The sequence below is a fragment of the Ambystoma mexicanum genome, chromosome 6p, assembly GCF_040938575.1.
Source record: "Ambystoma mexicanum isolate Mex_15411 chromosome 6p, UKY_AmexF1_1, whole genome shotgun sequence".
In the NCBI taxonomy this organism is placed as follows: Eukaryota; Metazoa; Chordata; class Amphibia; order Caudata; family Ambystomatidae; genus Ambystoma; species Ambystoma mexicanum.
Genome location: NC_090935.1, coordinates 1154607758 through 1154622864, shown reverse-complemented (window position 1 = coordinate 1154622864; position 15107 = coordinate 1154607758). Strand labels below are relative to the sequence as shown.

At 49.5% G+C, this 15107-nt stretch overlaps 1 protein-coding gene across 7 annotated transcripts in view; it reads right to left on the bottom strand.

The window, feature by feature from the left end:
- LOC138510254 (tight junction protein ZO-2-like) overlaps window positions 1–15107 on the bottom strand; it is a 1104514-nt gene that overhangs the window by 148581 nt on the left and 940826 nt on the right. The gene's annotated exons all lie outside the window — the stretch shown is intronic.

Below are 15107 nucleotides of genomic sequence, written 5' to 3'. Positions count from 1 at the left end.
GACTCCCTTCTCCTAGCTGGTTCCCCAATGTCTTTCACAGTTCTTAACAAGGTTTGTAGTTCCCTTATGGCGGTTTTCAATATCTCTGGGATTTGCACCTCTTTTGCTCTGCCCCCACTGGGACGATGAAGCCGTTCCTGGAATCCCTTTTGACTTTCCATATCACCCTTTTGAGGATTTGGCCTGGGAACTGTATCACCAAATTATTTATGGCTTTCTCTATGGTGTATGGTATCAATGGATTATGTGTTCTTTTTTACAAGCGAAAAGAAAAGGACAACATTTTTGTCTTACCTTGAGAAAGGCAAGGTTAAAGTCATTAACTGAAAGGACGAGACTCTTGACAGGATCTGGTGTTGACCAATCAGCGATAGATAACAGACTGATGATTGGGGTTTGGCTCGATGGACCTGCCCTAGATGATCAACTATTAACCTGCTGAGAACTGTGTTCTCGTCAATGGTGCTGCAGAAAACCAGATGACAGGTTTCCGTTTCTTTGGATTGTACTTGAGAAGGTATCTCCTCTAATACGTTTCAAGGGGTGTCTGCTTTCCAGAGCCGTACTGACAGACTTTGATCCCAGCGCCCAAAGTAAGGGATAGCTTGGTAACTTTACCGATCTTAATCTTTGTGCGCGTTCAGTTAATAGTTCTTCACACCCTTCTGATGTTATTGGAACCCTCTAAGGCTCTCATAAGTTTCCCTTGGCCCTCTCCCAGACTTTAGTAATTCCTGTTACTTGATGTTGGGAGTTTTCACCAGTTTGGCCTGGGTTTTTGTGATGGTCAATCGATTTTTTCCACTCTCATTGTGGCTCGCCTAATGGGCCCAGTAGAGCTGGCTGTCGGGAAGAGGACCAGGCACTCTACCTTCCTTCTCTGTATAGAGCATCCAGCCACCACCTCTCTGGATACTGTTCAGGTCTGTGTAAGTGGCTGTGTGAACGGGTGGGGCTAGCATTTTCAGCTTAGTTCACCCACGACAGGTCATGCCGTTTACCAGACATTTGGTCAAAATAATTTGGTCGGGTCCCCCCCAAACCCCTTTTTTTTTCTAAAAAACCCTTTTTTCCCTAAACGAAAACCTAAAAAATACATATATAAATAAAATAAAAAATTCGACCATTTGGTTTTCGACCAAATTACGTCGACCATTTGTCTTTCGACCAATTTACAGTCGACCACTTGTCTGGACAGCGGTCATGCCACCACAACCCAATCTCCATCTTTCCATAGGGCCGACTCGTATGACGCTTTCCAAGCATTTTACGGACAATATACTTCTGGTTAACCAGATGTCATGCCACCACTCCTCTTGCTCGGCTTGACTCTCACTGTTCACCTTTCTATACTTTATGGTTCAAAATTATGATGAAACTATAGACCTCACTTTTCAATTGTTCTTTTCAAGAAAATGTATTGCTCCATTTTAATTTACCAATCCTTAAACTATTCTCAAAAGAAAATCCTTACTTAGGATTGTTGTTTTTATGTCAGTATAACAATTACCACGTAACTGATCTATAATTTTATGTTGTCTTGAATACATTTAAATTACTGTTTGTGCAATAATACACAATATTTGATTAATGTCACTCTTCTCTCCGTTTATTTTATTCTTTGATTTGCTTATATTTTATGCAAAGTGGTGGGTACCCATAGACCACACTTCGATGATTTCTAACTACAAAGACTTGATCGTATGACTCATCAATAGCCCAAAGAGTGGTCTATTGTGTGACTTTCTCTTTTCTGCTTTTGGAGAACAAAACAGAGATACAGGGGAAGGGGCAGAGTCAGGGCTTCCCAGGACTTTGGGAAAACAATGAAACAGGCAATAGGAACCAAGAGGCCCCAGGGGCCATCCTGCCTACTATCAGGTATCCACTGATTCCTATGGCAGGGCCTGGGTATCCCAACATGGAGGATACTCAGCGCGCCTGTCACATCAGCATGAAGCTGCCACCAGCCCATACCCTGCTATGTGGGCAACACAAAGGTGCCCAGAAACATACACTAGGGGCACATGGTTGTACCCCCATCCATGGGTGCCATAGGGGTATCGCCAAGGGTCTTGGTTAATGACAACCAAAGAGAGGAAGAGCTGCACTAGCAGGGGTCCCCACTGGACTACTGTGCAGAATTTAACACAGAACACCCATGATAAGGGAGTACAGGACAAGGACAGGGACCTGTCCCTCCAATGCATTTCCAGCATCATAACCTCTGCCTTAGTTTATTTCTGATGCACTGATTTAGTAGGGCCCGCCCTGACGTAACGTCCTTTCCATTGACAGCTGTTCCAGTACTTTCCCCGGTCGCATGCATCGTTCAAGTGCTTCTCCGTCTTAGTACCTAAAACATCAATATGGTTCAATGTTTCACAATAACATATGGTTTAGGATAGTTTAGACCCATAAGGTTCAGCTACTATCGTCAGCCTACCGGGGTTTTAAGGGACTGTGCCTTCGTACCGTGTCCCTATCCTCAGGAGAGGATCCTCGCTCTATAAGATCCTACGACATGCTAAAGATCCTCCGACATGCTATCACCCCTCGGTGGAATATTGGTTAGCGGCCTCACCTCTCTAGTCTCATGATGGAGATGGGTTCTGCCCTGGGGAGAAGGTACACCATCTGAAGGATTGTCACACATGCTTCAAAAAGAACTTGATGAAAAACTGCATGCGCACAAGCAATCGATTCTTAACCATCACACTCATTTTAGGGCTCTTCAATCTTCTACTGCCGATACATTGAAAATTCACAGATTTCATTTAAATCAGGCAGGTGGTAAAACATTTTACGTTCAGGGTGCAACATTCTGAAACAGTCTCCCAATGCTACTGAAACACAACCATGACCTCAAGATTGTTGAAGACGTAAACCTTTCAACTTATCTGAAAAATAAAGTGTGCCTTGTTCATGTACACTATACTAATTTAAATTAATTAAAACATCTTTTTTCTACCTAGAGATATTTTAAACTCTAGGGATCACATCACTTAAATAAAATACACATAAGATGTCTTGATAAGGCACCCACTGTGGCCTGTGAAGATCCTGGACCGTGAGGAAATGTTTATTGTGATGGCTTCCCTGGAGTTCCTCCTGTGAGGGCTGTGAGAAACCTGAAGGTGTCTCACCCGCTAGTCTACAGGGATCTGTCATCCAGGTGGCCAGGACAGAGTCATCGGTTTTGGATCCATTTCCTGGGGGTGGACCAGTGCAGGAGGATCACGTGGATTGGGGGGGGCGGTCTACGGGGAGTGGAAGTGGGTCACTGGACAGCGAGACGCGGTATCCCCTTCCCTCTAACACCTTTACCCCATCCTACCCGGTAGGATATTTAGGAACTCAGCCCCCTTCCCGACACAAAAACTTTCTCGTGGACATTTTACCATGAGAGAAAACGGACTAACACCAGAGCAGTATACATGACATGTCCCAATACAATGGTTGGGCAAGGTCAGGCAATTACTGATCATTACACACACCGGACACGAAAGCACACTCTGAGCAAGGCAAAGCACACGAGGAAGCAGCAGTTCAAAGATGGCAGTTTAATACAAGGTGTAAGACGGCAAGACCCGAAGAGGATTGCAAGGAGGGAAATACCCTTGGCCTTTTCAATGACAAACCGAATCTTCCGTGAGCCTTCAAAAGAGGAAAGCGTAAGACCCGGAATTGAAGCTAAAGAATCCTGCATTGTGTGTCTGAGGTACCCGGGTTGCCCTCGCGCCGATAGTCAAGGCGAGGAGAAGCAGTTGCCGCCGTGGTACTGTCCTTGGCTCCTACAACACAGCACAGCTCGTGAGTCGGGGAGACTGATGCCAGACCGGTCTATGTGGAAATCAAGGTTGCAAGTACCAAAATGGTGTGAAGAACATTAAGACAGCAGATGAGTGAATGAACTTTGAAGCTAAAATGCGATACCGTAGACCGAGTGGTCTGGCATCACGTGGGTGCTCATTCGAAGGTCTGTCAGGTGTCTATCCGGAAGGGTGAAACATTAAGGGAAGAGTATTATTGTGAAATCAAAGTGGTCCTGCAACGGGTCAAGCCAAAACCTGTGCACATTCGAAAGTCTTTGATACTTGTATATATTGGTCCAAGCCCGGCTGAGGGAGACTAATGGTGTAAAAGGGGTCTGACCCTGGCAGAGGGGCATCTGGGGCAAACCGTGAGTGACCCCAAAAAGGAAGAACCTATGAACATTGTGTAAAAAGTAAAAGGTGAAAGACAGGCTTGAGCCCGACAGAGGGACGCAAGCCTGTGTGTAACTGTATGCTAAAGGGATCTGAGCCCGGTTGAGGGCGATCCGGGTAGATATTGAATCACCCGATGTGAATATTTGTAGAAATCTAAAAGGGGATAAGAGCTTGTTGTATATTTGATTGCATCAGGCCCTTTGAGTGAATAGACTTTGAGAAGAAAGGAGACTTACATTCCGGAGGTCCTGATGCTGCCAAGTGAACTGCAATCTGGTGCTAACGAAGCCAGAGAGAGTTTGAGTGAACCGCCTTATCCCGTACTAAAAATGTGGGTAAAGCTGGTCAGCGGCCTGAAAACCTAACATCCTTTTTCATAACAATATTTCCCATACTAATTGTATTTAGCGGTAAGGATTGGCAATAGTTTTTTTAGTATAGGCCCTTTTATTTTGACAAAGACACCACTAGGACTGTGTTATTATTTGATAGTCATAGCTTGCTCCCATCTGTAGATTTAGGTTTAGATAGGCCTTTATCTCACCCTTATTTGAAATTCAATAAACACCCTTGAACTGTGGTTGCATGTGTCTGTCTTACTGTTCCTGTCATGCCTTCCTTACAGGGGTCAGTAATGTGAGGCGGACAACAGTTTGATGATTTGTTATAGTATGCCATTTTATTTTGAAAGAATTTCATCAGAAACGCCTCACTATCCCTGCTGTGCTGAGGATTTTCCTTCCTAACCAAAGTTAAGGGAAAACACTCTAATACAGGATAACTGGCCCTCACACTAAGCAACAAATATTCAGATAAAATGGAACAAGTTACTTACCTGTAACTGTTGTTCTCCAGCATGGGTCTGGCATGGATTCACATGCTCATGAATATTCCCCGTCGTCAGGCTGGGAATCCTCGGTAAAGAAAAAAATCAGTTTCAGTTTTGTTTCTTAACTGTCTTTCTACTAGTAACCAATCACTGGTCTCTGGGTCATACTGCCCCCAGCCAATGACTGCCCTCTACCTAAGCCCCTGCTCTGGTAGCCATTTGGTAACAGGTAAAGTGGCAGAAGGACCAAGTGAAGAGCCGCAGAGGGGTAGGAGGAAGGGTTCGCACGTGAATCCATGCCAGACCCATGCTGGAGAACAACAGTTACAGGTAAGTAACTTGTTCCTTCTCCAGCATGGGGTCTTGCATGGATTCACATGCTCATGAATATAAGAATACATAGCGGTACACACATGTACAACCACGGGAGGTGGCAATACAGCAACTCAACATTAAGCATCTCTTACCTCCTAGGCTCACCTTAAGCGAACAGGTTGCGTAGAACGGCCTGGCCGACTCTGGACTCCTCCCTGGAATTCCGGTCGACGCAGTAGAATCTCGTGAAGGTGTGTGTCGACCTCCACGTAGCAGCCCTGCAGATGTCGAGCAGGGGCACACCAGACAGGAATGCCGTGGTAGCAGCGATCGCTCTGGTTGAATGGGCTCTCGGACGGCCCGGCAACGGTCGGTTTGCCAACCGGTGACAGTGCATGATGCAGCAGGAGAGCCATCTGGAAATAGAAGCCTTCGAGAGGGCCTTCCCTTGGTTCACAGGTCCAAAGTTCACAAACAGCTGTGATGTCATCCGAAAACTCTTCGTGCGGTTCACGTAGAACTTTAGCGCTCTAGCCACATCCAGCCAGTGCAAAGTCCTCTGAGCCAGCGACGAAGGTGACAGGAAGAAAACGTCTTGTTCTTCCAACACCAAGGGCTTGGAAGATGGAATGGAAGTCCGACGGCACCTTGGGCATGAAGGAGGGGTGCGTCCTCAGCACCACCCTCGTATCGTGAAAAGTCAAGTATGGAGGTTTACAGGAGAGGGCCTGGATCTCTCCCACTCGTCGTGCAGAGGTGATGGCCACAAGAAACGCTGTCTTCCACGACAGGAATTTTAACGGTGCCGAATACAGAGGCTCGAATGACGGCCCCATGAGCCTGGACAGCACCACGTTGAGCTCCCGCGCCTTCACTGGCGGGAATGACCGGAACAGTCCCTTCATAAACTTCTTCACTAGGTGATGGGACCAGAGATGATCACCCCGGGGTCCTGGAGTAGCGGGAAATCGCTGCTAGATGGATCTTGATGGAGGCGTGCGCCAGCCCCGCCTTGGCCAGCGACAGTAAGTACGGCAGCACCTGAGGGGCCGTAATCCGCAGAGGGTTAATCTTCTGTGCACGGCAACAGAGAGAGAACCTCTTCCATTTGTGTCCATAACACTTGAGAGTCGAGGGCGCCCTGGCCTTTGCAAGCATCTGCTTGCAGTCCGCCAGGATATCGTACCCTCCAAACTCTAGCGCTGCAGGAGCCAGGCCTGCATGTTCAGCGACGCCAGATCGTGGTGGAGGATGGTGCTTCCTTCTCTGAGGAGATCCGTGTCCGTCGGCGACGAGGATCATCCTGCACCAGGACCGCTTCAGTTGGTTGATGAGGCGCAGCAGCAACTGCAACGGAGGGAACGCATACAGGAACAGGCTGTCCCAGGGGAACGAGAAGGCATCGCCCATGCTCCCCGGCCGGGGAAACCTGCTGGCGAACCTCTGGCACTTTGTGGTCACCGCCGTCGCGAACAGGTCGATCTGGGGATTGCCCCATCGTCAGAAGAGGAGGTCCACTTGATCCTGCCGCAGTTCCCACTCGTGGCACAAGCGCAGCTCCCTGTCCTTGAATAGGGCTGGGGATCTGGTGCCTCCCTGCTTCCAGATGTAAAACATCGTCGTGGTGTTGTTGGTGAAGATCCTCACCACCTTGCCCTTGAGGGACGGAAGGAACGACCTGAGGGCCCAGAACACGGCTCGGAGCTCCAGGACGTTGATGTGTAGTGACCTCTCCTCCGGTAGCCAAAGGCCTCTTGCGTGGAGATCTCCGGAGTGAACCCCCCATGCCTCCAGGGAGGCGTCTGTTGTCACCGTCTCCTGGTGGGCCGGGGTCTGGAACTACATACCCGCCGTCAGATGCACACGGGTGCCCCACTACCGGATCGCTTGTCGAAAGGTCTCGTTGAGTGAGATCCTGTCTTCAAAGTTGCCCGTCGCTTGCATCCAACGGGCGTTGATGAACACCTGCTGTGGTCGCATCCGTAGTCTGCAAAGGCGCACAAGGTAAATGGAGGAGGACATCATGCCGAGCAGGGACTTCACGGACCTCACCTTGGCCACGTCCATGTTCGACAGCCGTTGCACCTTGCCTAGGATGGCCTACGTCCTTTCCTCCGATGGAGATGCTAGTCGTGCCACTGTGTCGAGCTTGGCTCCCAGGAACAGGGAGACTTGTGACGGTACCAGGTGGGATTTTGTGAAGTTGATTGAAAATCCCAGATCCGTGAGTAGTTAGATGGTCTTCCTGGTGTGTTCGAAGGCGAGTTCCCTTGACTCTGCCCGGATAAGCCAGTCGTCCAGGTATGGGTAGACGTGGATCCCCTGTAGGCGCAGCTGCGCCGCCAATGATGCTAGGCACTTGGTGAACACCCTGGGCGCCGACTTCAGTCCAAAGGGAAGTCAGAAGGGAAGGGCCTTGAACTGGTAGTGCCGTCCTTGGACTACGAATCGCAGAAACTTTCGATGTTTTTTCAAGATGGGGATGTGAAAGTAGGCGTCCTCAAGTCCAGCGACGACAGGAAATCGCCTTCCTCCAGTTGTCCCAGCACGTGCTGGAGGGTGACCATCCAGAACTTCTGGGACCTGATGTACTTGTTTAGACGACGAAGGTCCAGGATGGGTCGCCAACTGCCGGTCTTTTTCCTTACGAGGAAGTACCGCGAGTAAACTCCGGATGCTCTTTGGGATGAGTTCGATGGCTCCCTTCTTTAGCATCACTCGTACCTCCAGAAGTAGTTGTGGGACGTGGTTTTCCTTTCTGGCCACAGTTGGAATACGGGGACACTTTCTTAGAAATTCCTATGTGTGCCCATGGGCCAGGGCATCCAGCACCCAACGGTCGGTGGCGATGGACTCCCACACGCTGACGAAGTTCACCAGCCGGACAGCCACCGGGGTGCTCAGGTGGGGGCCCGACGCAACGGCAGGTTCAATCCTGCTTGGTGACGGCCTTGCTGCCCTGGCCTCCTTGGCAACGGGATCCTCCTTGCTTGCCGCACCCTCTGTAGGCCTCCTGCGACGAGGAGCGGGCCGCTTGGCGGTACGTCGAGGAGCTCGCCGAATCCCTTGGAGGCACCTTGCGTGCCTCCGGAGCCCCGGAAGGGCGGCCGTCGTTGCTGAAGAACGCCTAAGGCACGAGCCGTCTCCGTGTCGGCCTTGATGGCTTGAAGCGACTCGTACACTGCCTTGCCAAACAGGTTGTTCCCATTAAAGGGCATGTCTAGGACCCTGGTCTGCACGTCTTGGTGGAAATCGGTTGCCTTGAGCCAACCACGCCGGCGAAGGCAAACGCTGTTGCCCATCTGGCGGAAGCCGGTTTCGGCAATATTCGTGGCCACCGTTATGGCGTGGGCCACGGTTATGGCGTGGTCCGACGCCACCTCTCCCTCCTGTAGGATCTTCAGGGCCTCCGCCCTCTTGTCGTCCAGGAGGAAATCCAGTAGGGGAGCGATCTTAAACCATAACTCCCTGTCGTAGCGGGCCACAATCGCGAGAGTGTTGGCCACTTTAATGGTAGTCGCCGCCGACGAGATGACCCATCGTCCCATGGCGTCCAGTTTCTTCCGTCCGGCGGAGATTTAGAAGTTGACGACGTCGCCCCTGACGCTTTCTTCTTGGCCGCCGCGGAGACAACCGAGTCCGGGGTAGGCTGCGCCCTAAGGCACATGGGGGCGGAATCCGGAACCCGGTACTTCTTCTCGTACCGGTCTCTCTTGGCAGGGGCCGTGGATGGGTTCTTCAGGAGCAACAGCCCCTCGTCCCAGATGTTGTTGAGTAACGGGAACGAGAGGACCGTCTTCCTTTTGGCCTTGCGTCGTTGATAGAGGAAACCTTCCTTCTTCTCTACCACAGGGCAGAGCTGGAAGAGCTCGGAAGCCCTGGCGATCATGGCGTGGAAGGAGGCGATTTCGTCGGTCGGGGAGGTTCGAGCAGGTGGTGATGGAAGGTCCATCCCGTCGTCACCACTGTTGTCATCCGTCCCCCTTGTGGCTATCTCTGTTCCCGTATCATCCCTAGGCTCAGGGGACGGGGAAGAAGGCTGTGCGGGCCGAGAAGGCTGGAAAGGAGGGGGTGGATGCGTTCTCCTCCGCTTGTTTGGAGGGCTTTCCGATGGTCCAAGCGCCACTGGGTCGTCAGTTGGTGGCAAGGGCAACCTTGTCCTCATCTCCGTACACACGATCTGGATTGCCAACAAGATCACCCCTGAGTTGTCTTTTGGCCCAGGCATCGGCTGCGACGGGTGTGACGGTTGGGTAGTGGAATCCTCCGCCTCCACGTGTTCCTCGTCGCCACCGCCGTTGCTTTCCTCGTCCGCCTCTTCGGGATCCTTCCCGTGGGACCGGACCTCCTCAAACTTCTTGTTCAGGATCTTCCCAACCTCAGCCAGTTCCTCTTCAGAGGCTGTATCCGTGTCCGTGATGGCCTCCGGGCCCCTCCCCTCTTTTCCCACCAGGATTTTCACTGGGGTGTTATCGATGGGCTGAAAAGAGGATTCCCTGCGTGGCGGCAGGGAAACTCTAGGCCCCGAGGTCGCCTCCACTGGGGTAGCCTCCACAGGCTTCGCCAGGGCCGCCACGACACCCTCGATAGAGGCCTTAGCAGGGTGAATCAAGGCCTTAACGACACCCTCGATAGAGGCCTTAGCAGGGTGAATCAAGGCCTTAACGACCTTGGATGCGCTTGAGGCCTTCACCTTGGAGGGAGGGTCACCACCTCGCTCCCCCTCAGCTGTCGTCGGGATCGACCGGGACTTCTCCCGAAGCTTACCTCGGTTCTCCACTTTCCTCTTCCCCGAGCCAGAGCGTTGGCTCGTGGTTGATGGTGTCAGTGAAATTGCGCCCTGCCAGGCAGCCGAGGAGCCCGACCGTTCGGCGCCCCTGGTGCCAGCGAACTCGCGGTGCTTAGCCTTTTGTTGGGCCCCCGTCACCGGAGCGCCCTCAAAGGACTTAGAAGCCCGCTCGGACTTCTTTTTCTCACCCGCTGCTGGGCTATTCCCCTCCACCCAGTTGGTGAGGTGGGTACGGCGATCCCTCATCGTCCGCTCTGACATTTTGTCTTCATGAAGGCAGTAGAGACATCGAGAATGTTCATCCTAGTTGAGGACATTTTGCAGTTCACATCCAGGGCAGCGCCTGAAGAGCTTGGGTCTGGGCGTCGTGTTTCCTTTTTCCTGGGCCATGTCCACGCGGGGTAGGCCTCAAGATCTTCCGGAAGCCTCCGTGAAGTGAAACTCGACGAAAATTTTGCCCTTGAGGGGCGTAGAAAAATCCAAAACGGGTCCCTGTTGATCGGAAGTAGAAACGGTGGAGCTTGAGGCTCGATTGACCGAAAAATGAGATGAAATCTCTTTGAAAATTCGCAAAATGCAGTAAAAGCTCGAGAGCTACAGCACGAGGACTCCCAACACTTGAACGTGCGGTAAAAATCTGAAGATGGCTGCCAGAGGAGGGGCTTAGGTAGAGGGCAGTATGACACAGAGACCAGTGATTGGTTAAAAGTAGAAAGACAGTTCAGAAACCAAACTGATTTTTTCTTTACCGGAGGATTCCCAGCCTGACGACAGGGAATATTCATGAGCATGTGAATCCATGCCAGACCCCATGCTGGACAAATATGGCAGTACAACATCACATGAACAACATTCACAGTTTCTGAATAACCTTATAATGTTCTGGGTGATTTCCCTGCCCCAGGATTCAAGAGTGTATCTTTTGGTGGTCAACCAAAAGAAAGAAATGTTCCAAATCAGTTCTTGATATTTCAAAGCCAAGATGAAAGTTTGTTAACCAAAATCTCACAGGCAAATCTCTTATCCTTGGTCAAATATTTGTCATCCTAAATTCCACAAGCAAATCTCTTTTCCTTGGTAAGTATTCCACTTTCTCCAATAGCATCAATGGTAATCCCAGCCACAATGCTTTGTCACCTTCCTTCAAGAAGACTTGCCACAACTGAAATGCAATCTCCACAGTCAACAGTGATGCACAGTTTTTGGTTAACAGTTTGTAATCTCTTGGTTACAGTTTTGGACTTCACAATGGTATATTTGTCAGGAGGACTTCCTAATGATGCTGCTTCAACTTTTACAACGTCAATTCTACTTAATATACTATGAGAACAGTCACCTTTGTCTCGCAATACTCTTCCTTATTTGGACTACTACAATATAGCATCCACTGACAACCAGATATACCACCACAGCTTCAGTGATTTGGACTTTTAGACAGGCTTTGAGAAGATATACTTTGAAGTACTTCAACAACTTTAAGTAGAGAATGCACTCTTCCTCTGAATAACACCTGAAAAGGGGCAGTTTCTTTGCCTCTGTCTGTCTGCCCCAATAACAATCTGGGTTTGCCTTTGAGACTCACTTCTCTGTCTTCCACAGTCTCTGGCACTACTGGTTGTGTCAGTTTCAAAATAGTCTTTACAAGGAGCCAGTTTACCTTCCCCAAATGTATCTGCACCTTTCTGCCATTTATCAGCCCAATTAATTACCCAGAAGCCTTGACGCCACTCTCTTAGCTTCAGGTAATACTTGCACACGTGTATTTTAGGCCAATAATTTATCAACTTCACAGTAGATTTAGATCGCTTCTGATCTCTGAGAAAGGTTGGTTTCAGTGTGAATATGGGGAGACTCTTGGCTTGGGTAATGCCGGGTTTCTTTTTCAACCATTATAAACTAACTTCTTCAAGTGAAAAATATACTGTGTCAGAATAAAAGGTACGAATTCAGTCTTTCTTTGAAAATCAGAATTAGGTGCATGCAACCACTTCTTGATATAGTTTTCAGGGTTTAAATATTGGTATATAATTGTATAGCGTGTGAAAGTAAAGGGTAGAGTTCAGATCTCCTTTGGGAATCGCAGTTGGGCCCAGGCGAACATTCTCTGAGGTAGTTTTCACAAGTTAAAGATTGTAACTTTTGTATTGTCATGGTTAGGCATTCTGTAATGGTTTTAGCAGTGTTCCCTCTCCTTCATTAGGGACACACAACGACTCCTACAAGCAGAAGAACAAGTTACTTCTTACCTTGTAACGTTCTTTCAATGGGATGTTCCTCCGACGTATTCCTTATCTTTGATAGATCATCTCCAGCTTGCTGGCCTCGGAAAAATGTTTTCAGTAGAGGACGCTGCGCGTCGACGTCCCTCGAGCCGATGTCCCTCAACGGCCTCCGTATTGGCGCCGACGTCACCACGCGTCAGACTCGCGCAGCGTCCGTTGCTCAGTTCCGTTTTGACGTTAATAGATGTTGTACATGAATTGGTTATTGACCTTGAAGGAGCATAAGCTGCAACCACAAGGGAAGTATTACTGCGGGGATGGATGGGAGGGACGATAAGGAATACGTCGGAGGAACATCCCATCAAAAGAACATTACCAGGTAAGAAGGAACTTGTTCTTCGAAGGGATTGTGTCCTCTGACGTATTCCTTATCTTTGACAGACTCCCATAGCAGTGATGTGCAATTGGAGGTGGGAGTAAAAACGCCATGTTTCCTTTTAGGAATGAACCGAATGTAATACGGCTTTACCAAACCTAGTCTCTTGACTGGAGGAGGAATCCAGGTTGTAAAATCTTGTGAAGATATGTGCGGACGACCATGTGGCAGCCGCACATATGTCTCGAACCGGAACCCATCTTTGGAGGGCCAAGCAGGCTGCGATACCCCTGGTTGAATGAGCCCTAAGATTTTGAGGAGGCTCTTTCCCTGCCAGTTTGTAACATTCCAGGATGGCCAAAATAATCCATCTGGAAATGGTTTGTTTTGTTATCGGTAGTCCCAACTTGTGCCCTGAGTAACCCACGAACAGTTGGTCTGCTTGTCTAATCCTAGCAAGTCTGCTGATGTAAAAGCTTAAAGCCCGCCTTGGGTCCAGCCTATGTAGCCTTTCTTCCTCTTTCCCCGGATGGGGAAGCGGATAGAATGAAGGTAAGGTAATTTTCTGAGTGATGTGGAATTCAGAAACCACCTTTGGTAGGAAATTAGGCTTCACCTGTAGGACAACCTTGTCTTTATGGAAAATTGTATGAGGGGGTTTACAAGATATAGCTTGTAATTCGCTCACCCTTCTAGCAGATGTTAAAGCCACTAATAAGACAGTTTTAAGGGTGAGAAATCTTAGCGAACAAGAGTGGAGTGGTTCGAAAGGAGTACCCATCAGGAAATTTAAGACTAAATTTAAGTCCCATAAAGGAACCTGGAAAGGTCTTGGAGGGTAGACTTTAGTTAATCCCTTTAGAAATTGTATTACTAAGGGTAATTTGAAATACGAAGGTTCCTCCGCAGTGCGCTTGAAGATCGATAGCGCTGCGAGATAGCCCTTGATAGTGCCAACTTGAAGGCCTGAATTTGCCAAGTAGAGTAGAAAGGATAACACCGTTGGTGTACCACATGAAAAGGGGTAGATATTCTCTTCTCTATACCAGCTGCAAAACTTGTTCCAACGGCAGCGGTATAAAGACTATGTTGCTGGCCTTCTGGCACTTGACGTCATCAGGGAGGTCCCAATCCTTGTATCTCAACCTTTCAGAAGCCAGGCGTGAAGGTTGAGGGTTCTGATGTCTGGATGGAGAACCTGACCTCCCTTCTGTGAGAGAAGATTCTCCTTGAGTGGAAGACGAATTGGAGGGCAGATGGACATGTCCAGAAGGTCCGGGTACCACATTCTCCTGCCCCAGTCTGGGGCAATTAGGATCATGGTTCTCCGGAATCTTCTCAACCTCCTCATCATTTGAGGAATGACAGGGACTGGTGGAAACACGTACAGGAGTGGAAACTCCCAGTCCACTACGAACGCGTCCCCTAGAGCTCCTCTCGGGGGAAATTCCCTTGAACAAAAACAGATTGCATTTTCTGTTGGTACTGGTGGCAAACAGATCCACTTGAGGGGTTCCCCAAAGGGCGAAGATCTCCTGAAGGACTTCCTGAGCTAGTTCCCACTCGTGGGAGACTGTGCCCTGCCTGCTCAGAGCGTCCGCCGTCAAGTTCTTCTCTCCAGCTAGGTGGACTTCCGATAGAGAGATTCCTTCTTGAATTGCCCAAAACCAGAGCTGCATTGCCTCTCTTCACAGTGGTAGTGATCCTACGCCTCCTCTTTTGTCGAGGTAGTGCATGGCCACTGTGTTGTCCGTCATTATCAGGACATTTTTGCCCTGTGCATATGGCAGAAAAGCCTTCAGCACTAGTCTGATTGCTCTCAGCTCTAACAGGTTGATATGTAGTCTGGACTCCGATGGAGACCAACGACCACTGATGGTCAAGTCGTTGGTATGGGCTCCCCACCCCGTGAGGCATCTGTGACTACTGTTACCTCCGGCCATGGTTGCCAAAACAGTTCCCCCTTCAAGATGTTTTCCTGGCAGGCCCACCACTGAAGGTCTTGAGCCACCTTGTCTGGAATCTGAAGGAGGTCTGTCATTCTCCCTGAGAATTGCAACCACTGAATTCTCAGAGCTCACTGAAGAGATCTCATTCTCAGGCGAGCCTCTGGCACAAGGAAGATGCAGGATGCCATGAGGCCTAGCAACCTCAAAAAGTTGAAGACTGGGAGACGTTGGGCATTTTGAAACTTGGTGACCATCTGCAGAATATCTTGAGCCCCCACCTCTGGTGGCGAGGCTTTTCCCAGGGAAGTGTCCAGGACCGCTCCAATGAACTGGAGTCTCTGTGATGGTATCATCTGTGACTTCTTTAAATTGAGGGAGAGGCCCAGTTTGTGAAGGAAGTGGCAGACATAATCTAG